Source organism: Mixophyes fleayi, chromosome 2, assembly GCF_038048845.1.
Source record: "Mixophyes fleayi isolate aMixFle1 chromosome 2, aMixFle1.hap1, whole genome shotgun sequence".
NCBI lineage: Eukaryota > Metazoa > Chordata > Amphibia > Anura > Limnodynastidae > Mixophyes > Mixophyes fleayi.
In genome coordinates this window covers 364,132,029-364,148,106 of record NC_134403.1, presented here as the reverse complement: position 1 = coordinate 364,148,106, position 16,078 = coordinate 364,132,029, and the positions used below count along the sequence as shown (strand labels likewise).

At 44.9% G+C, this 16,078-nt stretch overlaps 1 protein-coding gene and 1 long non-coding RNA gene across 2 annotated transcripts in view; one reads left to right on the top strand and one right to left on the bottom strand.

The window, feature by feature from the left end:
- The window catches only part of LOC142139588 (uncharacterized), a 49,647-nt gene extending 34,330 nt beyond the window's left edge, over positions 1–15,317 (top strand). Inside the window, exons 3-4 of the long non-coding RNA XR_012688234.1 lie at positions 14,773–14,901; positions 15,007–15,317. This is a non-coding gene — a long non-coding RNA (uncharacterized LOC142139588). The remainder of the gene's footprint in view (positions 1–14,772; positions 14,902–15,006) is intronic.
- Positions 1–16,078, bottom strand: part of BCL9 (BCL9 transcription coactivator) — a 184,403-nt gene that overhangs the window by 130,160 nt on the left and 38,165 nt on the right. The window lies entirely within an intron of this gene.

Below are 16,078 nucleotides of genomic sequence, written 5' to 3'. Positions count from 1 at the left end.
TAGACAGGCCAAAAGATTGGTCCGTGGTTTAATCCGACCACCTCCGATATGTAGATTACATTCTCTACACTGAGAGAGAATTAATCCCTGTGGCCTCGCCACGGGTTAAATGCCACAGCCGGACGTGTTCCCTATGTCTGGTCTGAATGCTGAATCTGCTCTCTTACATCAGTCACTGGCTCTGACCGGCTAAACGCCTGGTTTATGAAGTGGCACATTGAGCCGCGCTGTAACGGCAGCGGGAACAGTGGCCGGAGTCAGCCTCGCTGAGCTGTTTGCTTTGGATCATGGTCTGAGGGTCCCTTTGTCACACAAGCTGCAGATGGCCTTTCATTCCCGGGGTCTGTCTCGCTAGCAGCAGCAGGCAGTATTCAAGCGCCTCTTAAGGTTGAGCCGTCCTGCTGAGCCCGACAAGTTTAACCTGGTTTGGATGTAATCTGTCTAACTGGCTCCCAGAGCAAAGATCAAACAAGCTATTACAAAGAGACTCGGCAGAAGAGAGTGGTGGATGGTCGGAGGAGCGGGGGTTGTACTCAGGCCAAGGGTCCTGGATTGTATGTTGTTGCACTTGGAAATTGGTTCATTGGATAGTTGTACAAATCTCAGCGGCTTTCTATCCGGCCTATTTATTAAAAACTGGCGATAAGGATGTTTTATTTTTATCTCCGCTTATAAAAAATCCTTCTATCGCCATAATTCAGGGGCGCACGCAGGGGAAGGGGGGGGTTTCTGGTTCTCCAGAAACCCCCCCTCCCCTCCGCGAACGAACGGGCGCTAAACATTGCCCCTACACAGTAGCACTGTACTGTACAGCAGCCGCGGCGCTGTCAAAGAAGCGTCCACGAAATGCGCGGCCGCATGCCCAGCAGCTCTCTCTATGTATTTTTTAAAAATCCTGTGTTTGCCCCTGTAATCAGGCCCGGCGCTCCCATTAGGCAACGTTAGGCAGTTGCCTAGGGCGCCGGGCTCTGAAGGGCGCCACAGGATTAATAAAGCAGATATACTTTAAATTGTAAAACTGTGCGGCGACCGCGGGCATACCTTCCACGGCCGCCGCACAGCTATGGATCACCATCGCCGGAAAAAATGTATTAAAATAAATTAAAAAAGTCAGCATAGCGTTTAAGGAAAATTCATATAAGATTCTCACGAAATGGTGTCTCTGAGCTCCTGCATGATATCTACCCGAGCTGCTCCCCGCCGTGCTGAGAAGAATGCGGTCAGACGGGCAGCTATTGTACCCTTCTGGAAAGAACCACTGTCCCTTATTGTAAGTATCACTCGGCTCACCCTTCGGTTGACCATCCTTAACCTTCTCCTTTGTGCCCCTGTTCTGCACGTGAACAAGTCAGCAAAATTCCAAATCGTTATTGGAAAAAGAGGAACCCCCTCATCATCATCATCATCATCATTTATTTATATAGCGCCACTAATTCCGAAGCGCTGTACAGAGAACTCATTCACATCAGTCCCTGCCCCTTTGGAGCTTACAGTCTAAATTCCCTAACACACATACACACAGACACAGACTAGGGTCAATTTTGATAGCAGACAATTAACCTATCAGTATGTTTTTGGAGTGTGGGAGGAAACCGGAGCACCCGGAGGAAACCCACGCAAACACAGGGAGAACATACAAACTCCACACAGATAAGGCCATGGTCGGAAATTGAACTCATGACCCTAGCGCTGTGAGGCAGAAGTGCTAAGCACTGAGCCACCCTGCTGCCCCTCCTTCCTTTCCAGAAGTTGTAAATCACATTTGGCTTATTTCCAAAATGGAGTACATCACCAGCCTTCGGAACAACACAGTCAGCGCCTTTCTCAAAGTTAGGGACCCATAGTTTAGGTCAATACCTCCCTTTCAAGTCTCGCCTGAGCCCACTTATCTCATCTTCCATTGTGTCTATCCCCCCCCCCCCCCCAACACCCCCCTCTTTACTGCCCCTCCTCTACCAACCATTCCTTACCCCATAAAGTAATGGGGTAAACTCTCTCGGAATTGCGGGTTGGTTTTCCGGACTCCCGGGAGAGCTGTCAACTCTCCCACATCGGCCCACTTCCTAGTGAAGTAGGCAGATTTTGAGTCTCCATGATGCGATTCTCCTCGCATCACATCATCTTGGCCCGTCCCTTGTGGTAAAATGATGTGTCATTATGTCACAGGGGGTGGGGCCAAAATTACGTGATCCACCGAGCCCCTCCCCCTCACAACCACCTACATTGCTTCCCATGAGACTCTCGGAGACCAACCTGGAAAGGTTGGCAACTATGCTTCACCCCCCCCCCCCCCCACACACACTACAATACCTTACAGTTATTTTTCTACAATACATGCTTTTTGCGTGCTATTTGTCATTCAGCGATGCTATGTATGAATGTAGTCTTTTCTCCGACTTGTATTTTTTTTCTATACATGTTTTGTTAGTTGTAGTGTTTCTTTTTTAAAAAAAATGCTAAATAAAGTGAAATTAAAAATAAATAAAAATAGAAAAGCATTTTTTGAAAAGATTTCCCAATTGATAAAAAGCTTTAATTAAATAATAAAGTATTCTTCTGTTGAATATCTTGAGATGGTGATAGCAGATAAAGACTTGTGGCGTTACATATAACACCGCGGTCCTTGTTAAATAGGCTTCGCCATGCTTTGTAAGCTATTGCAGGAGAAAGCCGGCGGGGCTTTCTCGCCAGCGGGGCTTACCTCCAGCAATAGCAGTGCTGTCTCTGATGTTAACCCTTTAATAGATAGGAAGAATCCCTATCTCCGGAAACAACACAGTGTGCACCAGAGATGATAGGACTTTTCTCACTTAGACAATTATAGTCATATGAAAGGTCGCCTCTCTGTTATTCTGATTGGTTGGCCCCACCCCCTCTTTCACTTTGATTGGCTCTCTCAGCCGCAATTTAAAAATTTAAAGGTATGTGGCGTGCCAATGGGGAAGTCAGTACAAACAAACTCCTTTTATACGGGTCATGTCATTTATATACTTCCATCCCATCATGTCATATGTCTGATCTCGGCAGTTTCTGATCACTAGTGTATATAGTTTATACGCCAAGCAGAACATTCACTGTTTAGGGTTTGGCAAACGGCAAATGCATTCACCCAACCCCCTGAAATCTAGGAACTTACAATAAGAGGCACCTGTGAGATAAACTCTGCTAGAGACTGTATCTAACAAATAGAGATAGGCCAAGGCAGAATTGCTCAAATCCAGCCCTCGAGAGCAGCCCACAGGTCATGTTTTCAGGAATTCCGCCTGTAGAAACAAGTGGGACAGTTTTTGACCCAGAAAAAAAAAATAACTTGTGCATACTTGCCAACTCTCCCGGGATGTCCGAAAAATGCCGCATCTGCAGAATTCGGGCTAAAATACCGGGATTCTCTGAGAATTGCGGCATTTGGCCCCGCCCCCCGACTGTAAAATGACGCGTCACATTACGTCACAGGGGGCGAGTCCAAAATGACATGACGCCCCCCGCACGCCCACCTCCCCCACGGCAGCTCCCGGAAGACAATGCCAGAAAGTTCGTAAGTATGCTTGTGTATGATTAAAGAAATCCTGAAAACATGAACTGCTGGTAAGACTGAATTTGAGCACCTCTAGGTTACGGGAACCCTTTAGGTCTATTGTACACATTAAGAAAATAAGATAGACTTATTCTTTAAATTAACAACTTATAGAAAATTGATACGCTCTTTATAAAGTAAATAATAATTTTGCTTTATTTTGTTTTCTTACTACATGTTCAGTAAAACTTAAAAGGTGTAAGTCATTTTCTTAAAAAAAAAATCGTATTTCTTTCTTTTTGTCCAACTGGCGCTGTCACGTACGAGACCCTATTTAAAGAGCAAAAGTAACGTGAAATTGTACAACACTGTTTTTTTTAACAATATTTACAATGTTTCTTTATTACTAACAGCCAAACTAACCCTGATAAAAATTATGTTTCGCTTAAGATTTTTGTTTTAACCTTATTAATTCCTCCAGAAATGTATTAAAGAAGTTTGAGCTGGCACGTTTACCACATCTGAATGAAGCACTTGTCTTGCCTCTACTTACTCAATGCTGAGATCGATTAAACTATTAACATCTTTCCCAAGCTGCAATTAATATGAGCAAATCAATCGGGCATCATCACTGTAACATTCCCTGCTCTGTTTCTAGCTACCAATATACGGCGGATATCAGGATGTAAAGTCACAAAAATTTTAAAAAATTGATGATCTAGCATAAAACAACAACTAAGTACAAATACTAGAAATTACACCTAACATACAGGATAAGAGAAGTGGTACCGTGTACTTGTCCATACATACAGACGAAGAACAGATACTAGAAATTGCATACTGTACAGAACAAGAGTAGTGGTACTGTGTAATTTCAATAATAAAAGACTCATTGGTGGAACTGTGTTCACTGTATAATGCCAACCTCTTGCAGTATTTAGTTCCATACTCTAAATGTTCTAATGTTGGCCGCACTAATATCTGCAGTGATACCTCAGGCAATAGCCATAACTTCTACGTCGCCTTCTCTTGTGTACATGATTAGGGGGCATGGGCACAGGGCGTGCCCAGCGCTTTCGAGGGGGACAAACCTCCAAACTTTCCATCCCATGGGACACATCATGACATTTGCGAGGTTTGCAATAATACATCTTGTGTGGTCCTAAAACAACCCCCGTGCCTAATCTGATTGGAACCCATTGGAACATTATTGGCATAGGAAAACCGAGGGTGGTTTCATAGTGCCCGGAAACCCCCCTCCTAGCCTGGGGCACTGTATAATTGAGGTCACTGGACCCTGCCCCCGCTTCACAAGGCTCTGCTTGAAAAGGGAGAGCTGCGTGCACCTAACAGTAGTGCACGCAGCATGGCCCATGTATATTATGGGGATAGGAAGAGTTGGAGAGCAGCCAAGCACTGTCTAAAATTATAGCCACGCCCCCATGCATGCTGGTCACGCCCACTGGTGGCGTGGTGTGGAAACCCCCCTCTACAAATCCTGCGTTTGCCCCTGATCAGACATAGAGCTGACAGAAGATGGGAGCTATTGACTTGTGTGCGTGGGGGATCCAGCGGCGCAGGTATCGTCCAATTTGCCCAAATACACTGACGGATTGTATCGTCTGTGGCCAACTTTAGACACTTTTTATTTAACTCATATCAGATCAGGGTATTATCTATTTTGAATGAAGCAACTCTCTTAACAAACAAATATGCCACCTAAGGATGGCACAACAATGGGCCTGATTCATTAAGGAAAGTAAGGCAAAAAAAATTAGTTTTCTCCTGGACAAACCATGTTACAATACAAGGGGTGCAAAGTAGTTTATTGTTTTGCACATAAGGAAAATGCTGGCTGTTTTTTTATGTAGCACACAGATACCATACTAGCCTACTTTTGCAGGCAGCTTTCCGGGAGGGTGGGTCCGTCGAGGGGGGCGTGGCCACACGCGGTGCACCTTTAGGCTCTGCCCCTGTCAATCGAAGCCAATTTTAGCCAGTCGCAGCAGGGGGCGGGGCCACAATGCCACATTTAGCCCCGCCCCCCCGCCATCTTCAACAACGCACAAAAGCTGGATCCGGGATTTTTGCCTGCTCTCTCGGGAGTCCAGGAGAACTCCTAAAAATTCGGGAGTCTCCCGGACATTCCGGGAGAGTAGGCAACTATGAGATACTTGATAGCTTATTTGTACACTGACATTTAAAGTTGATCTAGGACATGCCTAGTACAACTATAAATCTGCCATCACATTTTATATTTACCTCCCTCTCCAATGCAACATGGTTTTTGCCAGGGTGCAAAGTTACTAATTTTTTTTTGCTTTACTTCTCTTAAGGGCCTGATTCATTAAGGAAAGTCAAGCAAAACTAAGTAAGTAAGGCAAAGTCATGTTGAATTGGAGGGGAAGATATATTTAAAATGTGATGGCAGATTCAAGCTGGGGTTGGGCATGTTCTAGCTCAACTTTAAATGTCAGTGTACAAATAAGCTATCAAGTATTTGTGTGCTACATTCAAAAACAGACAGTATTTTCCTTTTGTGCAAAATAATAAACTAATTTGCACCCCTTGCACTGTAACATGGTTTTGTCCAGAAAACTTGAGTAAGAAAACTTGCTCAATTTGTTGCTTAACTTTCCTTAATGAATCAAACTGTTTAGCTCTTGTTGAAGCTCCTCAGTATAGGATAGAGTATCCTGCCCACATTAATAGATATATGAATAGCAACGTATGTTTTTTATGTTTGAATGCCCTGTAAATGGTTCTAAGCTTCCGCCGCCTGAAATTAAGATCCTTTCATGTCCCTTCTGCTAACCTTTTCTATTAGATGGGCTAGGATGCAGTACAGCGGTAAAAGCCCAGACAGCCACAGTATACATGGCTGTATTTTAAGGTCCTTATTTTCACTGTCAGTTTCAAGGCAGCTCATAAAATAAAGCAGAGTCCCTGCATAACAAGATCCAGACTGTCTAAACTCTCCTCTTCCAGCCCCCACACCCATTGTGACTCCTCGGACACAAGGCAGAGATGCAGGCGTATAATTTACATATGAAAGGGATTTGATGTCAAATTCATTTGTTTTCCCAAAGCTGTGGTGTGAGTGGCAGCCCCAGAAAACGGGTTTCGCAACCACTAATCTAGGTCATGTTCTTGGAGATCTGCTTTCTGTGCCCCAATTTCTGAGATTTAATCCCGAGGTCAGATATAAGTCAATGGGGCTTGTTTATTAACCATAGACAAGCCCCATCTCTTGCAAGATAAATGTGTGTTTCTGCTGGAGAAAGGGCTTCTCTTTATCTATCAAAGGCTACCGCCGTGCTACCGCCTGCGTCAGAGCGCTCTGGTGGAGAGTATCGGTAGCTCCTCTGGTGACAGAACCCCATGCAAACAGTAAGGGAATTATGATTGCCATGGTATATGTGCCACCACAAACTTCCTTTTTCTGTAAAAAATCCCCCATTTCTTTATATATATATATATATATATATATATATATATATATATATATATATATATATATATATAAAAAATTTATAATATTTAATGACCTGTGTTCATCTGTGGATATGGCAGAATAATATAATAAACTTATTTGTCAATCATTTACTTCTCAAAAGCCAGTGCACTGCTAAACAAGGAAAAAAAAAGGATGAATGAAGTTTGTTTGATGTAGGGATGCGTTTGGCAACAAAATCTTCCAGTATCAGTATGGCGGGAGACTCACTATCACTACTCTGTCAATTCGTTTTTGGAGGACCCTGCTCCCTCCACTATATATTTCTCAGTCTGCCTTCATTCCCCTCCACACATGTACGTTCCCATAGAACTTGAATTGTATCTACATGTACTGTGTAGAGGCTACCCAGTTTTTAAGTGTGTGAGGATAAAACAACCTGTAGCCAATCAGATCACAGGAATATTTACAGCAGCAACGAGTAGAAATAACTGAGTTAGTGAGGACAGGGCTGCATGTGACAGGGGCAGTAACATGATGTGAGGAGGGGAATGGAGGCAGCAGGAAGCCACAGACTGAGAGTTATATAGTGGAAGGAGCAGGGTCCCCCAGCAGCAGAGAGTATATCAGGAGATGAGTGATGTGTTAGTGAGGACAGGGCTGCATGTGACAGGGGCAGTGACATGATGTGAGAAGGGGAATGGAGGCAGCAGGAAGTCACAGACTGAGAGTTATATCGTGGAAGGAGCAGGGTCCCCTAGTAGCACAGAGTATATCAGGAGATGAGTGATGTGTTAGTGAGGACAGGGCTGCATGTGATCGGGGCAGTAACATGATGTGAGGAGGGGAATGGAGGCAGCAGGAAGCCACAGACTGAGAGTTATATAGTGGAAGGAGCAGGGTCCCCCAGCAGCACAGAGTATATCAGGAGATGAGTGATGTGTTAGTGAGGACAGGGCTGCATGTGACAGGGGCAGTAACATGATGTGAGGAGGGGAATGGAGGCAGCAGGAAGCCACAGACTGAGAGTTATATAGTGAAAGGAGCAGCGTCTCCCAGCAGAAGTGTAAATGGGTGTAGGGGGGGAGGGGGGGGGGCGGTTGTACCTCAGGAAAGGAGAGTCCCTGGATATTAGGACAGATGTGTTGGAGAAGCTGTGAGCTGACTGACAGTGTGTCTGCAGAGTTGGTGAGCTGAGCAAGGCTGCAAACCTGTGACTGTGGTACTACTGCTCCCAGCAGCAGCTGGCATGTAACAGTACCGCGCTATACTCTCGGCTCCCCAGGTAAGTGTTCCTATGGCACCAGCAGGTTTTCATGTTGCAACTTCTAGTCCCTTCAAATATAATTTAGACAATTACTTTTTTTAAGGACGTGACTTGCAAAGTTACAGTTTATTTCTGTTTATTGCAATTTCGCTTTTCGTCTATGGTTTTCCTGTAAATCTCTGACACCCTGACTAGTCATGTAACTGGTAGAGGTTGACAGAGTGAGTTACTCAGCTAAGTCTCCCTCACTTCCTCCCTGCTGCTGTAACAGGAGAGAGAACTGATCAGCTGTGGCGCGCTGTGTCCGTGGATTGGATTAAAGCAGCCCGAGTTTAGTCATGTGCTGGCCTTGTTGATACATGAAGTACAGATCTGTATTTCATCCCCCACGAGACAGTCTTGCTCGTACACACACACACACACTTACACACACACACACACACACACACACACACACACACTCACACACACACACACACACACACACACACACACACTCACACACACTCACACATCTTGCAATATTTGTAGCTTCTTTTATTGGGTTGGTTTCCCAGCTTCAATGTGCTCAGCGAAGCTTCTTTACAACAGTTCAGTCTTATTGATTCCCGCTTCCTTTCCCCCAGGATTGTGCGTTGAAGTAGGAAGGGTTCCTACCCCAACTAAGCGTTTTGTTATTCAGTGTAATTACTGTTGTAGCATAGTGTCAATTTTATAGAGGTGTCAAATGTGTTGCGGGTATATAGTGGAAGGAGCAGGGTCTCCCAGCAGCACAGAGTATATCAGGAGATGAGTGATGTGTTAGTAAGGACAGAGCTGCATGTGACAGGGGCAGTGACATGATGTGAGGAGGGGAATGGAGGCAGCAGGAAGTCACAGACTGAGAGTTATATAGTGGAAGGAGCAGGGTCCCCCAGCAGCATAGAGTATATCAGGAGATGAGTGATGTGTTAGTGAGGACAGGGCTGTATGTGACAGGGGCAGTGACATGATGTGAGGAGGGGAATGGAGGCAGCAGGAAGCCACAGACAGAGTTATATAGGGGAAGGAGCAGGGTTCCCAGCAGCACAGAGTATATCAGGAGATGAGTGATGTGTTAGTAAGGACAGAGCTGCATGTGACAGGGGCAGTGACATGATGTGAGGAGGGGAATGGAGGTAGCAGGAAGCCACAGACTGAGAGTTATATAGTGGAAGGAGTAGGGTCCCCAGCAGCACAGAGTATATCAGGAGATGAGTGATGTGTTAGTGAGGACAGGGCTGCATGTGACAGGGGCAGTGACATGATGTGAGGAGGGGAATGGAGGTAGCAGGAAGCCACAGACTGAGAGTTATATAGTGGAAGGAGTAGGGTCCCCAGCAGCACAGAATATATCAGGAGATGAGTGATGTGTCAGTGAGGACAGGGCTGCATGTGATAGGGGCTGTGACATGATGTGAGGAGGGGAATTGAGGCAGCAGGAAGTCACATACAGAGTTATATAGGACTGAGAATAGCTACACAGCCATTTCAGACAGAGCTTACTATTGCCTGTGTCCCTAAATAGACTTGGGGACAGGATGTCTGCTATGCATAGTAAAAACTTCTTTCCCATGATCACAACTTTCTTCTGCCCAAATTGCTTGCAAATATCTAATGATTACAGAAAAGAAGAACCTATAAATAACCTGCCATAAAACTAAATATTTGCCCTTTCCACAAGAATGATCCCAATAATATATAGGTCAGAAACGTGGGAGAAACATTCTCCCTTTCCAGAAACTCACGTAATCCTCAAACATCCTTCAGACACGAGAGTATTCGTGTGATATATGAAAGAAACAGCAAAGACATCGGCTCATTGCTAATAAGCTTTACTAATAGGTATTAAGATACTTGCCTAATATTCCTACCCCACTTTCGGGACATGCCGGGGAGAGATAGGCAAAGGAGACCTGAGTGGTACTTGATAACGTGATTCAGGTCATGTTTTCACCCACCTTACATCCAGCAAACACTCTCCGGGACACTTGTCTGCCCTCTCGGGAGTATGGAAAGTCTCCCCCTAATTCAGGAGCCCCCCAGACATACAAGGAAAGAAGACAACTGTGGTTTTAAGGTGTTTTTAAATGCAGATTGGATTTCCAGAGGCCCTACTTAGCTGAATTGGACAAAGTGATGTATATTACAGAAGTATTTCACTTATATATAGGAACCAACAAGTCAGCAGGGAAGATGTCCATATATCGCCATCAATGAATTGATTCTGCAGAGTTAAGTACCAGCAGTAATATATTAGACCATACTTGCCAACTTTTCCTCGTTGGCTTCAGGGAGATCCCGGGGGAGGTGGACGTGAGGGGTGGGGCTTGACGAATCATATCATTTTGGCCCCGCCCCTAAACGATTGTCACTATTTCGGCAAATTACAACAGAGAGCGTGGCTAAGATGACGCAATATTTGCATCATTAAACCCCGCCACCGCCACTTATCTATTGTAGGGGCAAGAAGCGGGAGGTTGCTCTACTCTCCCAGGAGGTCTCTCAGAAATGCGGGAGTCTCCCAGACATTCCGGGAGAGTAGGCAACTATGCGTTAAAGAAAAGCAGCTAATGAATCTCTAGAGACTGAAGTGTCTTTTACATTTCTGTCTCCATTACTGAAGTCATGTTGTCTTACCTGTCAGTCTTTGATTAAATCTTGGTCTCCATGAAAATGGCCACCTCCATAGGTATCAATACATGGACATAGGACACAATTTGTGAACTGTGTCATCATGCCACAGATGTCGAAGCCAACCACGTCTTGTACTGGCTCAGCATCAGGGAGAATGCCGGACTCTTCAGGGAGTGAGGGAGATCATCCCTATTTCAGGGAGTCTCCCGGACATTCCGGGAGAGTTGGGAAGTATGTTTTAGACACATTGGTTACCTGACTCCGAGGATTTGTCAAGCCCTGGTGCTTAATACATAAGGGTCACACTCTTCATACCCCCCTAAAGTCCCTATTTCAGCAGGACAGTCCTGATTTCTGACAGCATGGGCGAATTATGGAAAAAGGGGGACTGACTACCTAGAAAAGAAAGAGACCTTGGAGTTGGGTCTGGTTGGATTAGGGATGGAGCCCAATGTTAGTAGGTTGTCACTTGTGTCATATAAGGAAAATAGAATCAACCAATGTCCATTACTTCAGCTGTAGTGACGCTGCCCATAGACAGAGAGGTAACGGGGGGAGAAGATCAGTTGCTTTTGGTAGCACAAACATGTTATTCTTCAGCAAATATCACACAAGCAGATATTCTCCTGAGCCTACACCATTGTAACCACAATCATCCATCCTGTGTACTCTTGTGCCTTCTATCAGTAACTAAACTGTATTATATGCTAATTTGTAGGTAGGTTTAGAAAAGCAGGTACAACTTCTATTTACAGCAATATTATAATGCTACTGAAATATAGGAGTAAATGTATCATCATCATCTATTTATATAGCGCCAGTGGTTCCGCAGCGCTGTACAGAGAACTCACTCACATCAGTCCCTGCCCCATTGGAGCTTACAGTCTAAATTCCCTAACACACACACACACACACACACACACACACACACACACACACACACACACACACACACACAGACTAGGGTCAATTTGATAGCAGCCAATTAACCTACTAGTATGTTTTTGGAGTGTGGGAGGAAACCGGAGCACCCGGAGGAAACCCACGCAAACACGGGGAGGACATACAAACTCCTCACAGATAAAGCCATGGTCGGGAATTGAACTCATGACCCCAGCGCTGTAAGGCAGAAGTGCTAACCTCTTAGCCACCGTGCTGTCCATAATCAAGCTGTGATCAGGGCTGCCAAGAAGAATTCAGGGCCCGGGTACAACAAATTCATGGGGCCCCCCTCATATTCAAGTAAGCCCCAAAATTTTTTTGCGCCGCCTTACGGCGGCGCAAAACAATTTAGGTGTATGATCATACATTCAGGGGCGTGGCTAGCCAAACGGCGGTGCAAAAATTTTGGGAGGTGTGGTCATGCATTTGGGGGCGTGGCAAACGTGCCATTGGGGCGTGGCTAACATAAAAACCACTAGGCTCTCAATTCGCCGGAGCGTCACATATGTTCAAGCACTCCTGACTTTCAGGACATCTACCACCACAGTGTAGTATACAAACAATGCAGTGTGTACACAAACAGTTCAGTCTTGGCCTACACCTTACATTGGGCACAACATTCACCAAAAATTGGTATTGTCCCTACTAGAATCACAACATTTCACACACTGTGCTGCTCTCTCCTACCTGTTCTTCTCACTTTCTCCACCTGTGGCTGCTGCTTTCTTTAGTTGTGGCTTGTCCGGATCCAGGAATGTTGAAGGACCTATTTTGAAAAAAAAATGGCTACATTTAGAAAATTACAGCCAGCCCCGGCGTTAAATCAATAGCACCCACAATTAATAATTAGGCCTTCCTCCAGCCCCAACATTAAAATAATACTATTCACATTTAATAAATAAACTTCCTGCAAACAGCCCCAGCAGTACCTATTTCTTGCAACCATCACTGCCATTAAATAATTCAGTCACATTTAATAAATAGACCTCATTCTCCCTAAACTCACCCCAACATTCAATAGCCCCCAAAACTTTTTTTCTCCTCTGTTCCTCTCTCCTTTTTTTCCTCCACTGTTCCTCTTTCCCACTTTTTTTCCTCCTCTGTTCCTCTTTCCCACTATTTTTTCCTACACTCTTCCTCTTTCCTACTTTTTTTTCTCATCTGTTCCTCTCTCCTTTTTTTCCTCCACTGTTCCTCTTTCCCACATTTTTTTCTCCTCTGTTCCTCTCTCCTTTTTTTTCTCCTCTGTTCCTCTTTCCCACTTTTTTTCCTCATCTGTTCCTCTTTCCCACTTTTTTTTCTCCTCTGTTCCTCTTTCCCACTATTTTTTCCTCCACTCTTCCTCTTTCCTACTTTTTTTTCTCATCTGTTCCTCTCTCCTTTTTTTCCTCCACTGTTCCTCTTTCCCACATTTTTTTCTCCTCTGTTCCTCTCTCCTTTTTTTTCTCCTCTGTTCCTCTTTCCCACTTTTTTTCCTCATCTGTTCCTCTTTCCCACTTTTTTTTCTCCTCTGTTCCTCTTTCCCACTATTTTTTCCTCCACTCTTCCTCTTTCCTACTTTTTTTCTCATCTGTTCCTCTCTCCCACTTTTTTTCCCTCCTCTGTTCCTCTTTCCCACTTTTTTTCCTCCTTTGTTCCTCTCTCCCACTTTTTTTTCCTCCTCTGTTCCTCTTTCCCACTTTTTTTTCTCCTCTGTTCCTCTCTCCTTTTTTTTCTCCTCTGTTCCTCTTTCCCACTTTTTTTTTAATTCCTCTGTGGCTCTCTGCTTTTTTTCCCTCCTCTGTTTTTCTCTCCCCTTTCTTTATAGTACTGTCCATCTCTGTTTTCCTCCCCTTGCCTCTCCGTTTCTTTACTTACCTTTTGTCAACTTCTTTCCTTTCTTTTCTTCTCTTCTGTCAACTTCTTCCATTTCTTTTCTTCTATCTCCTCTTCTGTCTTCTTTCTTCATGCTGGCTGCGGCGCTCCTCACTGACTGACAGGCGTGACTTGATGACGTCACGCCCGGCAGTCAGTGTGAATGGAGAAGAGGAGAGGAGGGACACGGCGCCGCGCGATCACGTGAGTATCGTTTTTTTTCTTTTTCTTTTTTTCTTCCAGCTCCCCCCACCAACGAATAACCCCCCCCCCCCCCCCCCCCCGCGGGAAAAAAAATAAAAATAAATAAAAATCGCAAAAAAGAAAATTATAAAAAAAAAAAAAAAATTTAATTAGCGGAGAGGGCCCGGCCCGGGCCCCCTGGCATGGCCGGGCCCGGGTAAAATGTACCCGCTCCCCCCCCCTCTCGGCGGCCCTGGCTGTGATTTGTGAAAATCGCCATATGGGCGCAAATGCATGCTGGCCACAAGTACGCAATACAAACGGTGCCCCTAATTGTTGTACCTGTTGGCAGTAAAACTGTGTTGACCCTTAACTTAATTCTAAAATAACATTGCCACTTTAGTTTCACTATAAAATAATATTGCCACCTTCATTTCATAATTAATTTTGCCCCCTCAATCAATAAATAATGCTTGCCCCAGAACTCAGAGGATAAAGGTGCCTCCCCTTATGTTGCGAATGGCCAGATAGCTCAAACAGCGTGCGGTACGATCAATCTCGCCTGTCGCAATCTCCTCTATTTTTCTGGCGCTTTGCAAACTGCTGCGTGATAGATCTTCCACAATTTTCAATTTGGTGCTTTTGAAAACACAGATTTCCAGCTCAACTTCCCCCCCAATGTATGATGTGCGTCAAAACCTTATGCCAGTCCTCGTTTCCTCCACAGTCCTGCTCACGCGGGACAGTTGGACCTGTAGCTCTGATACAGTGAGAAATAAGTGAAAACGTTTTTCTTCCTGTTATTTAAAGCATTTGTCCACCTAGCTTTAAAACCCGGGCCAAGTTTTCATGCCCGTCAATGTCTGCACAACGTTCCCCATGCGTGCCATGTTTTATCTGCAGGGAAAGCGATGGATTTGGTAACAAAAAGAACCCAAGAGAAAACACGCGTCAGCGTCAGAAACATCAACAATCGATGTGAAATACGTATATTGGTGGAGAGCAGCACGGAGAATCGTTTCAACTGGTTCGGTAAATAAATAAACAAGTCAGTCGCCTCGCAGCAGGGGTCCCATATTCTCCCAGCCCTCCCCAAAACCAAACTTTTCTCTTTTTTTTTCCTGATTCTTCCTGCAGGCGTTCGCACTGTGGTTTCCATGGCAGCTGAATGCAGGCTCCAGAGGAGCAGCACAGCTCATTCCAAACAGCTCACAAATGGAGAACAGCCGCGGAGACGAGAGAAAGGAAACAGGAGAGAGGGGGGGGGAAAGAGCCGTGTGTAGAAGAAGGTCCTCAGTCATCTCCCATATGCAGAAGATTTTTCTTCCTCCTGAACATTAATAAATATTTCTGACATGTACAGCAGGTAGGTATGGATGAGAAGCGTGAATGATAATCTCGTGGACCCCGCCCCCTTCTACCATTCCCTATAAATGATAAAGACAAAAAAGCGCAATTCCATGTAACGTACATTGTTATGTTATAATTCAATGCTAAAAACTATATTTGCAATAGAGGTAATTAAGAAAGATTTAACCGGATCATAAGATGTTGCCTCTCAGGGGTAACGTAGCAGATGGTACCCAGGGCTGAATTTCAGTGGCGTTGGAATTCCAATTTATTTGCATATTGGTAAAGCTTGGCCTCATCATGCCAACCCCAAATAGATCACTAGAACTACTAAAGCACATTGTGAAGCACGGTGGCTCAGTAGTTAGCACTTCAGCCTCACAGCACTGGGGTCATGAGTTTGATTCCCAACCATGGCCTTATCTGTGTAGAGTTTGTATGTTCTCCCTGTGTTTGCGTGGGTTTCCTCCAGGTGCTCTGGTTTCCTCCCACACTCCAAAGCCATACTGGTAGGTTAATTGGCTGCTGACAAATTGCCCTTAGTCTGTGTGTGTGTTAGGGAATTTAGACTGTAAGCCCCAATGGGGCAGGGACTGATGTGAGCGAGTTCTCTGTACAGCGCTGTGGAATTAATGGCGCTATGTGAATAAATGAAGATGATATTTGTGGAGCTGTAAGAGGTATTTGCCCACAGGCTGGGCCTTACAGACTTGCCTTCTCTGCAAACAGTGTTCTATGTCATCCTGAGGTCCTTTTAACCTTCACCCCATACTGACAAGAACCTTACAGAAGGATGTGGGTAATGGGGAGCAGAGCGAGGGGCAGACATGGCTACTCATACAGTCATCCAGTGAGGAAA